The 17,276-nt window shown below is 42.8% G+C and overlaps 1 protein-coding gene across 1 annotated transcript in view; it reads right to left on the bottom strand.

Moving 5' to 3' along the window:
- SCAP (SREBF chaperone) overlaps positions 1-13,517 on the bottom strand; it is a 59,210-nt gene extending 45,693 nt beyond the window's left edge. Inside the window, exon 1 of the mRNA XM_079116697.1 lies at positions 13,382-13,517. The gene's annotated coding sequence lies outside the window, so the exon portion shown is untranslated. The remainder of the gene's footprint in view (positions 1-13,381) is intronic.
- Positions 13,518-17,276: the final 3,759 nt, after the last annotated feature.

Genomic DNA, 17,276 nt, shown 5'->3' with positions numbered 1-17,276 from the left:
GTTCAATCCCCAGCAAAAAAAAAAAAAAAGTTAGAATTTTAGCCATGCACAGTGGCACACACCTGTAATCCCAGTGGCTTGGGAGGCTGAGGCAGGAGGATCATGAGTTCAAAGCCATCCTCGGCAAAAGCAAGGTGCTAAGCAACTCAATGAGACTCTGTCTCTAAATAAAATATGAATCAGTGTTGGGGATGTAGCTCAGTGGTTGAGTGCCCCTTAGTCCAATCCCCAGTACCCCCAACCAAAAAAAAAGTTAAAATTTAAAAAAGGTGAGTAAGCAGAAGGAACGTGGGGAAAAAAAATGAGTAAAGCTTTCCTGTAGAAGCAGCAGCCCTCTTCTTTGAGCTTCTGCAGCTGTATTTCCACCACACATGGTTCATGTTGACTCTCTGGCCTCCCCTTACTGACTATAGTGGCCCTCAGGAAAAGGTCAGGCTGAATCACCTTGTGTTCCCTAGAGCAGCCAGAGCCCGCCTACAGCAGGGTGGAAAGTCACTGCAGGTCCATTCACTATGCTAAACTAGTCCACTGGTCTCTTCAGGGGAGTTTTTCTGAAAGTTGTTTTGCAAAGTGGACCAATGTTCAGGGCAGGAAACTTTACTTCTCTAAGCATCAAAATTAGCCATATAAGCTGGAAGAGTTTTCAGAAGATCCATTTAGCAGTACCAAAAAAAAAAAAAAAAAAAAAAGGTAGTTCAGTTTATGAATGAAAGCTATGAATGAAAGCTAATTTGAGAATTTGAAACACAAATACATTCAAGAGGATAACTACTGCCACATTTTAGAATAATTGTTGGGATGACATAGAAACATTTAGATTGAACAAAGTCTTAATTATATTTATTGGTTGTAATGGCTGTCATAAATAACCATGCACATGATGCCAACTCCCTCAACAAATGAACATCAACAAATACATTAAAGATTTTCTTCCTTGATGCCAGTGACCTACATTTTTACTCCCTCTTGACCTAGTCAGGAAAGACTAACAAAAGGATAACTTATCACTGCTAAGAATGTGAGCAAAGAATCCACTTTAAAACTATAAATAACTCAGCAGCCCATGTGGGCGTGGCCCTTATGGGTCTCATTACACAGGATAAGACCCTTGGCCAGGGAGAGAGTGCCTCAGCCTTGGCCCCAACAGGTGCTAGCAGGAGCAAGGCCAGGACTAGCCTCCTGCTGCCAGCCACACCTGACCAGAGGGCACATTCAGGCCACAGAGGTTGAAGGTGCCTTGCCCGAATTCCTGTCAGGAGTGTGCTCTGCTGGAAGCACACAATCTTATCCCCAAAATGGAAAGTGTGATGAGCTGGTTTTATTGCTACTTTAAGAGCTCTTAATAGAAATGCTGCATGGAAGATGGGTCCATTCCCGACAGTAGAGAGAGCTGCCTGTAAGGGAAGTGTGGCACAGAAGAGCCAGGAAATGAGATTACCCCAGGCCCTTTTACTTGGGGACAGTGTCTGGAAACCCCCAGAGATCTCCCCAGCATGCCAGCTACAGACTTCACTGTCCCCTTCTAACAACTGTCCTGGAGCGCTTCCACATTCACCTGCCACCAAGGGTCTCTTGTCTCCATGCCTCCTACACTGTTGACCACCAGGCCCCAAGACTCCTTCCACACTTTTGAAGGCAAAGGGTGGTGTGCTGGGCTCAAACACCTTCTAACCATTGTGGTCCCTGTCAAGTCACAATGTGGGAAGCCTCACAGATAAACTGAAATCACATTTACATGGTACTCATTCCCAAATGTTTGGTCAATCTAAAAAAACACAGTTCTTATTTCTGCCTCAAACTGCAAGGCCTACTAAAGTTTTAAATGCTCTTTTTTCATAACTACAGTCTGATACTAAGTAACATTTTCCATCTATGGAAACAGTTATGGATTATGATATCCCTGGGACCACAAAATTCTCCCAAATGTTCAATCACTTCCCAGACTGTAAAGTGCTGTCTTTCAGATATGTATTAAGCAAAATAGGAAGTTACAGAATTTCAGAGCTGAAAGAGATGGGATCACCCCCACAAAAAATCCTATTTTACAGATAAAGATACTGAGGCTTAGGGAGATTATGCCACACAGTCCAGGTCAATGAGTGTGACAATGGTCAACACTGATTCCACTTCTAGCCAAGGATCATTTCCATGGTGAACAGCAATAGAGCATGCCTGTAATCCCAGCGACTCAGGAGGCTGAGGAAGGGGGATCTCAAGTTTAATGTCAGTCCCAAAAACTTAGCGAGACTCAAATTTTCAAAAATTTTAAAAAGACTGGGGATGTAGGTCAGTGGTAAAACACTCTTGGGTTCAATCTCAAGTACCAAGGAAGAAAAGAAAGTTGATTGCACAGTACCTCTCAACAAAACACTTCACTTTAACCAATATGAGAGCAGTTTACCATTCAGATTTAAAGGTTTATCTTACTATAATCAGTGACAAAGTGATGTACCTTGGTTGTGCAGTAAGTGTGTGTGAGTGTATATGTGTATATAAACATAAAATTACAATTTTAACCTTTTTTTTTGTACCAGGGATTGAACTTAGGGGTGCTTAACCATTTAACCCCAGTGCTTTTCTGTATTTTATTTAGAGACAGGGTCTCACTGAGTTGCTAAATACCTCACTAAGTTGCTGAGACTGGCTTTGAACTCTCAATCCTCCTGCCTCAGCCTCCCAAGCTGCTGGGATGACAGGCATGGGCTACCGCACTCAGCACAATTTTAACCTTTTTTTTTTTTTTTTTAATTTTAACCATTTTTAAGTGTACAGTTCAGCAGCATTAGGTACAACTCCACTGTTGTGCACCCATCACCACCATGCTTCTTTTCCATCTTCCCAAACTATACCTTTTGTCTTTTCTGAAAATTTAACTTTGTTTCTCAACAAGAAATTTACTATGTAACTTATCAAAGTTTTTCCTATTAGACAGTATCTGGCAATCTCTGCTCCCCAGGCTACTGAGAACACAAGGACGTCTCCATTCTTTCAACTGAAGCACTGCCTATTTGAGAAAGAATTGTAAAACCACTTAATGGACTCTCAGGATCAAACACCTGCACAGGCAGCCACTGAAAGGTCTGACAGTATCCCAAAATAACATGCAACATGCTATGTACTGGCCTTCAATTTTACCATGAACCCATGTGTGCTCCCTTCTTCTTAGCCTCCTTTGCGGCGTCCCTGGAGACTGCTCCTGGCAGGTCTCATCTGCCCCATCTCCCCAGAGCTTCACATGCAGCCTGCTGGCTCGAGTCACCTTTGTTTGCTAATGACTCTCAGACATTCATCTCAAGCCTCTCCCCCAAAAAGACTCCTTCAAACTCTCATTTCTACTTGGCATCTCCACTCAGATGTCTAATAACCATATCAAATCTAATGAGACCAAAACAGAACTCTTGATTTCTGTTTTGTTTTGTTCTTTTGCTTTGTTTTGTTTTGTTTTGTTTTGTTTTTTGGTATAGGGACTGAACCCAGGGTTAACCCCTGAGCCACAACCCCAGCCCGTTTTATACATTATTTTGAGACAGGGTCTTGCTAAGTTGCTAAAGCTGATTTTGAACTCCTGATTCTTCTGCCTTAGCCTCCCAAGTCACTGGGATTAAGGCATGTGCCACCATGCCCACACAAAATCCTGTTCTCTCACTCATTTCAGTTAACTATACCGCTAGCAACCCTATATATGGCTCCAGCCAAAAGTCTAGGAGGCAACCTAGAAAGGAGCCGCTGCCTCTGCTGCTTGTAACAGCTGCACCTCCCAGCGAGATCCCAATCGGAGCACACGTCATCATCTCCCTGGCTTGCCCCTCGTCCGTCATGTGGACAGGAGTACCTACCTCCACTCTTCTGCCTCACAACATCCTCCATACATCTTTCTGAAACACAAGTCACTGATGTCACTACACTGCCTAAAACACTCCAATGTTGACCATTACACTTAAAGTGAAATCTAAACTTACTACGAGGCTACCATCCCTACAAAATCTGGGCCTTATCGACTTCTCAGACCTTTCCTCCCCTACCCTCCTCCAGACTCTGCTGGTAAGAAGGACGGTCATGCTCGAGTCCCATCTCTGGGTTTCTGTACTGCCTACTCTGCTGGGAAAGTTGCCTCCCAGGTCTTTACATACTGCCACCAACTCACCTCTCGTCTCGGAACCACCTGTCCCAACTCAAACTAAAATGCTCCCCTCCACCACCACCAGTCCAACTCTACCCCACTTGTAACCACTGTTACAAGTGTTGTGTAAACACTCACAGGCTTACAGTGTGCAGCCCCTGAGCTAAGTGCCTTTGCCAACTTTCTGCTTTCTGCAGCACTTTCGACCGAAACTTTATTTATTCTGTGTATCACTCCATTCCCCTATGACATAGCTTGTTGAAAGCAGGGAATCAAACCGCCGTGTTCAGTGCTGAATTTCTAGCATTTTCAATAGTACTGAGCACACAGGAGGAACTCAATAATTATTTTTGACTCACTGAGTTTTATAAAAAGTAGATATTAAAAATTCATCTCAGATGACAAAGGCTTATTCCCAGAATGTAAGGAGAATTCAACAAGCAAGTATTAATGTAATATATCACATTAACAGAATGAAAGGAAAAACCACGATGACCATTTCAATTGGTGCAGAAAAAGCAGTTGAGGGCTTGGAATGTGGCTCAATAGTACAGTGCTTGCCTGGCATGCCTAAGGCCCTGGGCTCAATCCTCAGCACTGCAAAAAAAACAAAATGAAAATAATAAATTCTCTTAGCTGGGCATGGTGGCACACACCTGTAATCCCAGTGATTCAGGAGGCTGGTTTTGAACTCGAAATTCTCCTGCCTCAGTCTCTTGAGTCACTAGGATTTACAGGCATGTACCACTGTGCCCAGCCCTCAACATCCTCTATTCTTTCTTTCTTTCTTTTTTTTTTTTTAAGTTGTTGATGAACCTTTATTTTACTCATTTATTTACATGCGGTGCTGAGAATCAAACCCAAGGCCTCGCACATGCTAGGTTAAGTGCTCTACCACTGAGTCACAACCCCGGTCCTCAACATCCTTTCTTAATAAAAATACTAAATAGGAACAGAAGGAAATCTCTGCGTGATAAATGCTATATATGAAAAATTTACAGCTAACATCACATTCAATGGTAAAAGACCAAGAACAAAAAAATGATGCCCATTTTTGTCACTTTTATTTAACACAGTATTGAAAATTCTAGCCAATTGGGCATGGAGGCACAACCTGTAATCCCAGCAACTCAAGAGATCTGAGGCTGAGGCAGGAAGATTGCCAAGTTCAAGGCCGGCCTCACCTGAGGAACTTATTGAGCCTGTCTCAAAATAAAATATAAAAATGGTTGGGATGCCGGGTGCTATATACCTATAATCCCAGCAGCTCTCAGGAGGCTGAGGCAGGAGGATCTCAAGTTCAAAGCTGGCCTCAGCAACTTAGTGAGACCCTAAGCAACTCAGAGAGACCCTGCCTCCAAATAAAATATTAAAAAGGTCTGGGGATGTGGCTCAGTGGGGGTGTCCCTGGGTTCAATCCCCGGTACTGGGAGGAAAAAAATTCTAGTCAGAGCAATGAGTCAAGAACCTTTTCCCATTCCCATCTCCCTCTTCTCCCTAGACATCAAAATTGGAAATGAAGTAAAATTACTTTTTTGAGATGACATGCTCCTTTATGTAGAAAACTCTAAAAATTACACATAGCTACAAAATTAATGCATCAGTTGCAGGACACAAAATGAACATTCAAAAGACAGATGCCTTTCTATACATTAACCATGACTATCAAAAAAATTAAGAAAACATTAAATTCACAATATCAAAAAGAAAAAATACTTGGGAATAAATTTAACAGAGGAGGAGGCAAAAGACAAAGTGAAACTACAAAACATTGCTGAAAGAAACTAAAGACGTAAATGGAAAGAAAGCCTGTATTCATGAATTCGAAGATGTAATATACTTAAGATGACTTAGACATTTAATGTAACCCCTTTTAACATCCCAACAGAATTTTTTGCAGAAACAAAGAAGCCCATTCTAAAACTCACATGGAATCTCAAGGGACCCTAAAGAGTCAAAACAATCTTGAAAATGAAGAACTAAATTGAAGAACTTACACTTCCTGATTTCAATACTTTCTACTAAGCAACAGTAATCAAAACAATGAACTAGCTTAAGGACAGACATACAGATCAATGAAAGAGAACAGAGAACCCAGAAATAAACCCTCACAATTATGATAAACTGATTTTCAACAAAGTTGCCAAAACCATTCGATGGAGGAAGGACAATCTTTTCAACAAACGGTAATGGGTTTAACTGGACAGTCACATGCAAAAGAGTAATACTAAGACCCTTACTCATTATACCTTGTTATATTATACACAAAAATTAATCCAAGCCTGGCCCAGTGACTCGGGAGGCTGAGACACAAGGATCACAAGTTCAAGGCCAGACTCAGCAACTTAGCTATCTAAAAAATAAAAAATATTTTGATCCTGTCCCAAAATAAAAAATAAAAAGGGGCTAGGGATGCAACTCAGAGGTAAAGCATCCCTGGGTTCGATCCCTGGTACCAAAAAAAAAAAAAACAAAAAGAAAAATGACATAGACCAGAAAAACTGTTAATAAGAAAAGTGCAAAACAGAGTACAAAATCTAACTCTGAGCTCCCTAGTGGCCAAGGCAAAGAGGGAACACTGACATAGTTCACAGTGACAAAAATCAAACCAGTGACTGGAAAGAGGCACAACCATTCCAGGTATCTGTCTTGAAGAAAATTTCTCATTAGCCCCCAAGGCTTTCTTCACAGTGTCTTAATGAAAAACATAATGCAAGCTGATGGAGTCATACAAATGAAGCTAAGTAAGAACAACTGGAAGAGGGTCCAGAATTACAGTGCTTCGTCATGATCCAGCTTCAACCAAAACCAAAACATTACAGACCTAAAATAGGTGCACTGAAGCATTTCTGGCACAGTTCCATGTATAGGCTTTTTTTTTTTTTTTTTTTTTTGTACTGGGGATTGAACCCAGGCAGTGCTAAGCCACAGCCCTAACCCATTTGATGTTTTATTTTGAGACAGGGTCTCACTAAGTTGCTGTTGTCTATTAAAGGCAGGGGTTTTTTTTGTTGTTTTTGTGGTACTAGGGATTGAAACCAAGGCCTTGAGTAGGCTAGACAAGCACTCTACCTCTGAGCTACATTCCCAGGCCTTGAAAGCAGGCCTTGATATTTCTTTTAATCACTATCATCATGGGTGACAAATGCAAATCGCTGTCAAATCTGACCAAGTCTCAGGCCTTAACTTGCTTACAACATGGAGATGAAGCAGCAAGAACATGACCTTGGTAGAGGGAGGAAGGACCGGGTGGGCGAGCTTAGAGCAGATAATGAAAGAGAGGAGCTACGGAGACCTTCCAACAGTATAGTCTTCTCAAAGGTACAACCCAAGCCCACATCCCAAAGCTGCTTGGGTTGCACAAGGTTGCTCAAAGGAGGCTTTTGAAAACATAAAAATAAATGAGATTTCGTTTACAAAAACAAAAAGTATTATCATTTTTACATGAAAATGTTCACAGTATGACGTAAAAATGTACAAAATGGTATGATCCAGTTATACAGAGAAAGTGAGCAAGAAAGCAGCCTCAGAAGTCTAAGCAGCAGGTACTAGTAGTTACCAATGGGGGGGGTTACAGACTATCTAAACTGGTTGCATGCGCATGTGCGTTTGCCTGTGTGTGTTAACTTTTCTTCAACCTGAATGACTTATATTTAAAAACACACACAAACTAGAGCTGGGTGTGTAGTTCAGTGGTAGAGCACGGGCTTAGCATGCATAAGGACCTACCTTCTATTCCCAGCACTAAAAAAATAAATAAATGGGGCCTGGGATGTAGTTCAGTGGTAGAGTTCTTGCCTAGCATCCAGGATACCCTGAGTTCAATCCCCAGCACAGCCAAATAAATAAAAAAAATAGCCAGGCATGATGGTGTATGCCTGTAATCCCAGTAACTTGGGAGGTTGGGGCAGGATTATAAATTACAGGACAGCCTGGGTAATCAAGCGAGAGACCCTGTCTTAATATTTTAGCGGGGCACAGTGGCCCACACCTGTAATCCCAGCAGCTCAGGAGGCTGAGGCAGGAGGATCAAAAGTTCAAAGTCAGCCTTAGCAAGAGTGAGGTGCAACTTAGTGAGACCGTCTCTAAAAAAAAAAATACAAAATAGGGCTGGGGATGTGGCTCAGCGGTCGAGTGCCCCTAAATTCAATCCCTGGCACCCAAAAATAAGTAAATAAATAACATTTTAAAAAAGAACTAGGGATGCAGCTCAGTACTAAAGTGCTTGCCTAGAATTGGAGAGGCCCTGGATTTAATCCCCAATACCACAAAAAATATATAAATACTTGAATCTCTTAAGAAATTTAGGAATATGGGATTAAAGGGGGAAAATGGTAATACCTCCATAATTGAGAATGCAATCTTTTTTGGAGTGTTATTGACAATACCAGTGGCACTTGACCACTAAGCCACATCCCCAGCTCTTTTTAAAAATTTTATTTTGAGACAGGGTCTCATGTATTGGCTGAGGCTGGCCTCGAATTTGTGATCCTTTTGTCTTAGCCTCGCGAGTCACTGGGATTACGAGCATGTGCCACCACACCTGCAGGAATGCAATATTAACTATGACATCATCTAAAAGTAATAAGAAAATGGGCTAAAAACAAAAGCCAATTATGTACTTGGCAAGCCAACTCTACGAAACTGACGGATACTGATGGGCTTTAGCAGGAAGCACAGGTGAACACTGGCATTGGGCTGGGTCTACTTAAGTGTCTTTCCATGGAACTCTCAAAGCTGCACCCAGGTCAGCAGCAGGCAGCTTTGAGAGTTTAAATTTGCTTGAAATTCAAATTTCCGGATATACCTCTGATCTAGAGAATGGATAACTATAAGGGTGGGGTTAAAACAAACCATGCAGGTAACTTTGATTCATGCTTAAGTTTGAGAACCAATGGTAGAGAGTAATAATGTCTCCTTTAAGTAAAAATAATTTCTCTAGTTAAGAAAACATTTCTTCCTCTATACTCACTATTATAACTATTCAATCTCTGAAACAAAAACTATTCAACTGTGAAAAGATAAACTGGAAGAAGATAAAGTTTTTTTAATTAGGTAGAATTCTGAACTGCTCATTTTGAGGCAATGTATCAATCACTACAATGAAACTGAAGAAAATAAAATTTGATTATAAAAATGATAAAGAATCAATGTATTAAGAATTTCAACATTCAGATTATTTGAAAACACTCTAAATGGAGACGAGAACAAACAGAACTATTACAGTTGCAATATTTATGCAAACTGATTTAGTCCCTCTGCCCTCCAACATAAATTAACATTTTAAAATATGAGTTCAGGCTGGGGCTGAGGCTCAGTGGTAGAGCACTTGCCTCGCACCTGTGAGGCACTGGGTTCGATCCTCAGCACCACATAAAACTAAATAAAATAAAGGCATTGTGTCCATCTATAACTAAAAATATTTTTTATTAAAAAATAAAAATAAAATAGGAGTTCAACAAAGGGGAATGAAGGGGAGGGAGGAGGGAATAGGAAAGACAGTAGCCTGAATCAGATATAAATTTCCCATGTTCATATATGAATACACGACCAGTGTGACTCCACATCATGTACAACCACGAGAATGGGGAGTTATACTGCATGTCCATATAATAGGTCAGAATGCATTCTACTGTCATGTATAAAAAGAACAAGTTTTTTAAAAATAAAAAAATAGGAGTTCAACAAACTCTTAACTTCTAGTCTTGTCTAAGGAGCCATGTCAGTCACCAGAGTTTTAAACTTAAGACTGGTACTAAGTTTGAGACATAAACTATTGAAATATCAGATCCTCTTTCAGATTTGTGACTGCAATTTCAAGAAAATAAGTTGTAATTGGTTATTTATATGAATACCCATTCTCTCTGATTATGTGGAATTACACTGAACTTCACTAGACTACTGCTCAAGAACAACTGGTGAGCACAATGCCTTGCATATTTTATACTTTCAGAAAATGCTAAGAATCAGTCAGGGTGGGCTTGCACATCCATAATCCCAGCTAGTCAGGAAGCTAAGGCAAGAGGATCACAAGTTCAAGGCCAGCCTGGGCAATTTAGCAAGACTAGGTCTCAAAACAAAATTTAAGGGGCTAGAGATATAGCTCAGTTGGTAGAGTGCTTGTCAATTCCCGGCACCACAAAAATAAACAAACAAACAAAATAAAGCTTTAAAAGGATTGGGGATATAGTTCAGTGGTAGAGCACTTGTCTAGAATACACAAGGCCCTGGGTTCAATTCCCAATACCAAAAAAGAAAAAAAAAAAAAAAAAAAAAGGTAAACATCAAAGAAATCAGTAGTTCCCAAATATTTTGATCATGAAATCCCAACAACAAAATTTCAAGGTGGTGGGTAGGGCATGTACCTGTCCTCCCAGATACTCTGGAGGCTGAGGAAAAAGAAGCTCTTCAGTCCAGGAATTCAAAGCGAACCTGGGCAACATGATGAGACTCGCGCCCCCAACCAAAAATAATAATAATAATTATTATTCAAGTACATGCCCTCAATATATATATATGTTTACATATAAATTATATACATGTCCTACTGTGAAGATATACTGTACATTATAAAATGCATAATAAAAATTAAGTCTCGGGCTGGGGAGATAGCTCATTCGGTAGAGTGCTTGCCTTGCAAGCACAAGGCCCTGGGTTTGATCCCCAGCACCACAAAAAAAAAAAAAAAAAAAATCAGCCTCAGCAAAAGTGAGGGGCTAAGCAACTCAGTGAGACCCTAAATAAAATACAAAAAATAGGGCTGTAGCTCAGTGGTCAAGTGCTCCCGAGTTCAATTAAAAAAAAAAAAAAAAAAATTAAGTCTCAAATTAACACAAATATCAGTTTTAATATTTTTTTTTCCCTGAGACCCATGTACCCCTGATGCTTGAAAACACACCCTCTTTGGATTCCACTGCAAAGCTTATGCAAGATCTAGCAACCCTACAAGCATTCTCAGGCGATGCCCCTAACAGCTCAAGTGGAAACTGTCAAATGCATGGGTCAAATTGCTATCTCCATCTGAGTTCTACCATGTCTAATTCAAGTCTGTGACATTGGTTTCCTCCCTCCACCCCACCACCTTCTTCCACTGCATCTATCTGCCAATGCAGCAAACCAAAGACTGAAGCCAGCAGGTCCAACAGCATGAAAGCATGGAAGCTCTGTTGTCAGACAGATCTGGGTATGTACCCAGGACCAGCACCTAACTGGCCAGTGACCCAGTACCAGTCAGCTAACTTCTCTGAAACTCATCCATAAAAGAAAGGATAATAGTATCATCTCATCTGTTTATTATGAGGATTAAGTAAGATAAGCTAACATTAAAGCACACAGCCCAGTGCCCAGACAGCATACATACTCAACAAATATTACCCAGAAGTGTTAATTCAGGTGGCAGAAGTCACATGGATCTTGTTTGTTTGGTACTAGGTATTGAACAGAGGTTGCTTTACCACTGAGCTACAACCCCAGCTCTTTATTTATTTAGTTAGTTTTAGGACAGGGTCTTGTTAAGTGACCCAGTCTATCTTTGTACTTAGGATCCTCCTGCCTCAGCCTCCTGAGTAATGCACCTTGCTTCTTTAGCCAGTGCAGGAAGACAGCAAGTTCCAAGGGCAGCAGTTCAAGTGATGGAGTCCAGCAGGCCTAGTCTGAAGGCCTAATCCATCTTTTACAGCTGGGAGACCTTGGGAATCCACTTCCAATGGGAGTGATGACACAAACCATAGAGAGTACCTGCTGGAGCTGGTAAAAACTAAGACTGGTGGCCAGCGAATGGCCACCCACAGTGAGGGTAAATAACCAACACAAGAACCTAAGTGTCATTCCAGTGTTCCTGGGACAAATTCATATGCATGGCTAGGCACTGGCATCCCTAAAGTCTATCACCAACTTTAATAAATACATGTGTACCAAAGTCCAGCAGGCACAGTTCCTTCCCGAACTGGACAGTTAACTAGTTCACATGACCATCAAGCAAATCAGCACCTTGATGCCTTTGTTATCTTATCTTGTCAAAAACAAGGAGTAAACTTTTTACCCAGATCATGACAATAAACTAATCTAGATTGGTGAGGTCCTAAACTGGTGATTATAAAATACAGGGAAGCCTCCAGAGAAGTGCTGTTTTTTCCACAGTAACAAAAGAAGATAGAGAGCATTCCAAAGCCAGATTAGTCCAAAATAGATGAAAACTAATTCCTACCATTTCAATCTATGATCAAAATAATGAATATGGAGATAACATTTATACTTGTATTATGTTTTGTTTTGTTTTTTTTACATTATGTGGCCCGTGGGAATGCTGCAAATATGTAAAACATTTCAAATCTAAACTATATTAACACATGGTTAAAAAGATACCATCTTCAATTAAGCATCACTTAGGAACACCTAAAATGCATCACCACCCCCCCAAGTTAGTACACTTCATTCCTTAATAAAACCTTCAACCTTTAGCACAACATCAATGGCAGCACACCAATAAGGACACTGAATAACCAAACTCCACAAAACCTTTGGTCAAATGAAAGAAACATATACAAAGATAACATCACTAAAGAAATCTATGTTCACTTCACAAGAATTATTACAAAATCGCTAGAGTATAGTCGCCCAGGTCTACCTGCCACCGCAGAAAGGGGTGTAGTAAGTGTCGGAGCCAGGGGAGACTGCCGGCACCAGGGGGCTCAATGCCCCTCCATCACTTCCAGCTGCACAGCGCGCTGCGATGTTCGCAGTCCAGATCTAGGGCTCCCTGCAGCTGGCGCTGGCGTGACATTAAAACCCTGCATATACTGGGGTGATACACCCACCTGGAAGTCAACAGAAGCAACATCAGCGAGCAAAGTTTAGGGTGCAAGCTACACAGAAAACCAGAAATCGAGCGAACCATCAAACAGTAGTGCTGCCTCTCAGACCTTCCGAGAGAAGAACGGACAACGCGCTTCCCCGTGCTCGGGAAATCCCGGCAGCCCCACGGCAGGCTCAGAGCCCAAGATGCTGGGGCTGAGGTGCCGAGCTCGGCCGGACCGGGTGGGGCGGGACCAGGGGCTTCGGGGGCCCGGGGAGCTGCCGGGCAGGGACGGACGGCAGGCGCGGCGGGGGCGCGGAGCTCAGCAGGGCGGTGCGAGGACGGGTGACCGAGACCTGCAGCCCCCGCGGGCTGCGGTCCGAGGCCCGCGCGGCTGCTGGACACTCCCCGGCGGCAGAGGCTGGGCCCAACGCGGACAGGCTCCGCAGAGACGCGCGCGGCGGTACCTGTAGCCGAGGCAGCTCCCGACGGCAGCGGCACGGCGTGCGCGCTCCCGGCCCGCGGTCCGGTGCGTGGCTCCCGCGCAACTCCCGCCCCTTCACCTCTCACCTCCCACCTTTCCCCTCCCGCCCACCGCCCTCCACACGTGCGCCCAGCGGCCTGCGCATGCGCAGTGGCTTCGTCCGGTTCCTGCGCGGCCTCTGGCGGCCACCTGCCGCACAGCTCCTGGAAGCGCGAGCGCACCAAGCTGTACTGGGCGGAAGAGCGCACTGGAGCTTTGACAGAACATTCCGAGGAGCCGAGAGCACGCACAAGATGCTCCTGTTCTGTGCTGTATAACAGCAAAAAATTGGAGGCAGGGATGGGTGTGGCTCAGTGGTGGAGCGCTTGCCTCTCCCATTCCAGGGCCTGGGTTGTAGCCGCAGCACCGAAGCTGGTAGGGGAGAAGCAACTGAGATACATTAGATGGAGGTAGTTGAATAGGTTATGTACATAAAACGAGTTCCCCTACAGCCTTTTAAAAGAATGTTTTAAAATAGGAGCGGTAACCCACGCCTGTAATCCTAGAGGCTGGGGAGTCTGAGGTAGGAGGATCGCAAATTCAGTGCCTGCTTCAGCAACTTAGCAAGACCCTGTCTCAAAATAAATAAAAAAGAGATTCCTTAGAAAACTTGGAATGGACCTACCATTTGACCCAGCTATCCCACTCCTTGGCCTTTACCCAAAGGACTTAAAATCAGCATACTACAGAGATACAGCCGCATCAATGTTCATAGCTGCTCAATTCACAATAGCCAGACTGTGGAACCAACCTAGATGCCCTTCAGTTGATGAATGGATAAAGAAACTGTGGTGTATATATACAATGGAATATTACTCAGCTATAAAGAATAATAAAATTATGGCATTTGCAGGCAAATGGATGAAATTGGAGAATATCATGTTAAGTGAGATAAGCCAATCTCAAAAATCCAAAAGACGAGTGATCTCACTGATAAGCAGATGATGACACTTAATGGGGGTGGGAGTGGGACAAGAATGGAGGAAGGAGGGACTGTATAGAGGGAAAAGAGAGGTGGGAGGGGTGGGGGGGAAGGAAAAAAATAATGGAATGAATCAAACATCATTACTCTATGTAAATTTATGAATATGCAAATGGTATGCTATTAAACAATATGTATCCCATTTGTTAACAATAAAAATTTAATTAATTAATTAATTAATTTTTTAAAAAGGCTGGGGATGTAGCTCAGTAATAAAACCCCAGTACCAAGAAATAATGTTTTATTGCTCCTTACTGAAGTTGAAAGTCATTCTTGAATGAGTGTTCAAAATAAACTGTAGAGTATGATCCCATTTTTGTTAAGCACAATGCAAGGAGAAAGGTCTAAGGTGGTAGTGACTGTTGTCAGTGGAATTGTCACCGAATGGGGTCTGAGGAAGTTCTCAGAATGAACTTCAGCTCAGCCCTGGCAGGTTCTTGACTGAACACCACAGAAAGGAGTTTCGGGATGTCAGAGGAGGTACAAGTAGAGATTTATTCAGGAAAGCAAGGAGATTTATTCAAGAAAGCAAACAATAGGACAGAATATAGAAGTGCTGGCATTGGAGAATGAGACTCGCTTTGGGGGGGTCCTAGGTTGTTTTGTTTTGCAGTCCTGGGAATTGAACCCAGCATGCACTCTACCACTGAGCTACAGGTACCACAAACCCCTTTGTTTATTTCAAGAAAGGGTCTCACTAAGTTGCTGGGACTGATCTCACTCTTTGGAGCCTCCTGCCTGAGCCTCCTGAGTTGCTGGGATTACAGGCATGCTTCCCCACCCCTGCCTGGCTCTTCTTTTAAAGAAAACTTTGTAAATACTGAATATGAGAAACAAATAGAGGTGGTGTCAGCCTATTATGCTCAATTTCTTTGATGGTGGAGCACAGCAGGCCACGTTCTTCTCAAAGTCCTCAAGTTGATGTTATCTAGTTGACAGCACTTGAACTGTATCCACATCATGGGTCTTTAACAATATTTCTCCCTAGGCTTCTTTTAATTAGTGTAAAAATACATTCTGTACGCAAACAAGGTATATAGGCACTAATTAGCTAAAGTTACAGCATTCTTAGGATTTATTAGGCCTTTGAAGAATTTAGGCCTGGAGGAAAACAGGCCTGGGGGGGGTGAAGGTAAGGGCATTTCTGGAGTTTTTAGATTTAAAGTGGTAGTCCCTCTTGCTTTCTCCGATTGTCTCCTTTCTACCTATCCCTGTGTCTTCTATCCTACATCAGGAGGAATATGAGTGTGGTTTTTCCAGTGGCTAATGTGCAGGTAACCATCCTGTGCATGGAACAGGTGTCATGCAATGGCAGTAGGACGTTGAGTGATCAGACTGTCGTGTGCTGAGCTGAGCGTTCTGACTATCCTCACATTCCACCTTCATGAACACTGGAGGCTGGTCTCCTTACTGCCTCTCAGAAGGAGAGGGTGAGGCGATGCTAAGACTTAAGCGCTATCCATGGAAGGCAGCCTGGTCCATTTACATAGGCACAGAGACACCTTGACCACTTGGAGAGTCAGGGGGTCAGCCTTACCCTATATCCACCCAGGGCTCCCAATGAAACCAAATCTGTTCCTGCCCTCAAAGGCACTAGGGCTAGGATGGGAGACAGTGCAGGTACAGTCACAGTGCAAGGCAGGAATTGGAAGTGGCCCCTTTGACCCTCCTACGCAATCTAGGAAAAGTCATTCCCAGGGCCCAATGCACCACCTGTGAGACCAACACTTGGAAGACTGAGGCAGGAGAATTAGTAATTTGAGGCCAGTCTCAGCAATTTAGAGAGCCCCTGCCTCAAAAAAAAGAGTGAGAGAAGTCATACAAATGGACTACCTGCTCCCATACAAATGGACTACCTCTTTAAGCCTCAGTCTGGCCTCCCTCCTGTGCCCAGGCTATTGTGGCAGTGACACTAAAAATACACAGACAGGTGACTGGCCCAAATTGAGCTTTCAAATTATATGCCCTGTGTTCAGGATTGAATTTTGGACTAAAATGGGAATTTTTCTCCTATAAAGGATGAATACGAAACAAATAAACAAAAAAAAAGATGAATACGTTTAAAGCAGTGAAGTGGTACACATCTGTAATCCCAGGGACTCTGGAGGCTGAGGCAGGAGGATCACAAGTGTGAGGTCAATCTCAGCACATTAGTGAGGCCCTGAGCAACGCTGTCTCAAAAGATAAAAAGGTCTGGGTATGTAGTTCAGTGGTTAAGCACCCCTGGGTTAAATTCCTGGTACCAAAAAAAAAAAAAAAAAAATTCTCACACACACGTGCACACACACACACACACACATACATATATGCTTGCCACTTTTTAATTAGGAGCAACAGTAGCGAGCAGTATGGTGAGCGCTTCTTTCACTCCTTGTTCACCCTTACATCAGTCACTCTCTCCAAATGTGATCCCTTAAATACCATGATCATCTGCTGCTAGTCAACAGTAGTACACTCCCATAATCCCAGCTATTCTGGATGCTGAGGCAGGAGGATGGAAAGTTTGATCTGTCCCCTCAAAAATAATCTCATTTCCTATCACCAGTTTTTCCTTTCTCCACTGCCTCTTTTCTCTTGGCAAATATAAAGTCCATCCGTTTGTTTGTGTGATGCTGGCAGCCAAACCCAGGACCTTAAGGATGCTAGGCAAGTGCTCTACCACTGAGCTACACCCCCAGCCCTTTTTATTTTTTATTTCAAGATAGGGTCTCACTAAGTTGCCCAGGCTGGCCTCAAACTTGCAATCCTCCTGCCTCAGTCTCCCAGTCACTGGGGTTACAGGTATGTGCCTGGCAAATTTTTAGGTTATAATATGTTCTGACTGAACATATTATAATCCTGCAGGATTGAGTCCCAA

Source organism: Sciurus vulgaris (assembly GCF_902686455.1).
Source record: "Sciurus vulgaris genome assembly, chromosome: 16".
Classification (NCBI taxonomy): Eukaryota; Metazoa; Chordata; class Mammalia; order Rodentia; family Sciuridae; genus Sciurus; species Sciurus vulgaris.
This window is presented reverse-complemented; position numbering and strand designations above follow the sequence as displayed.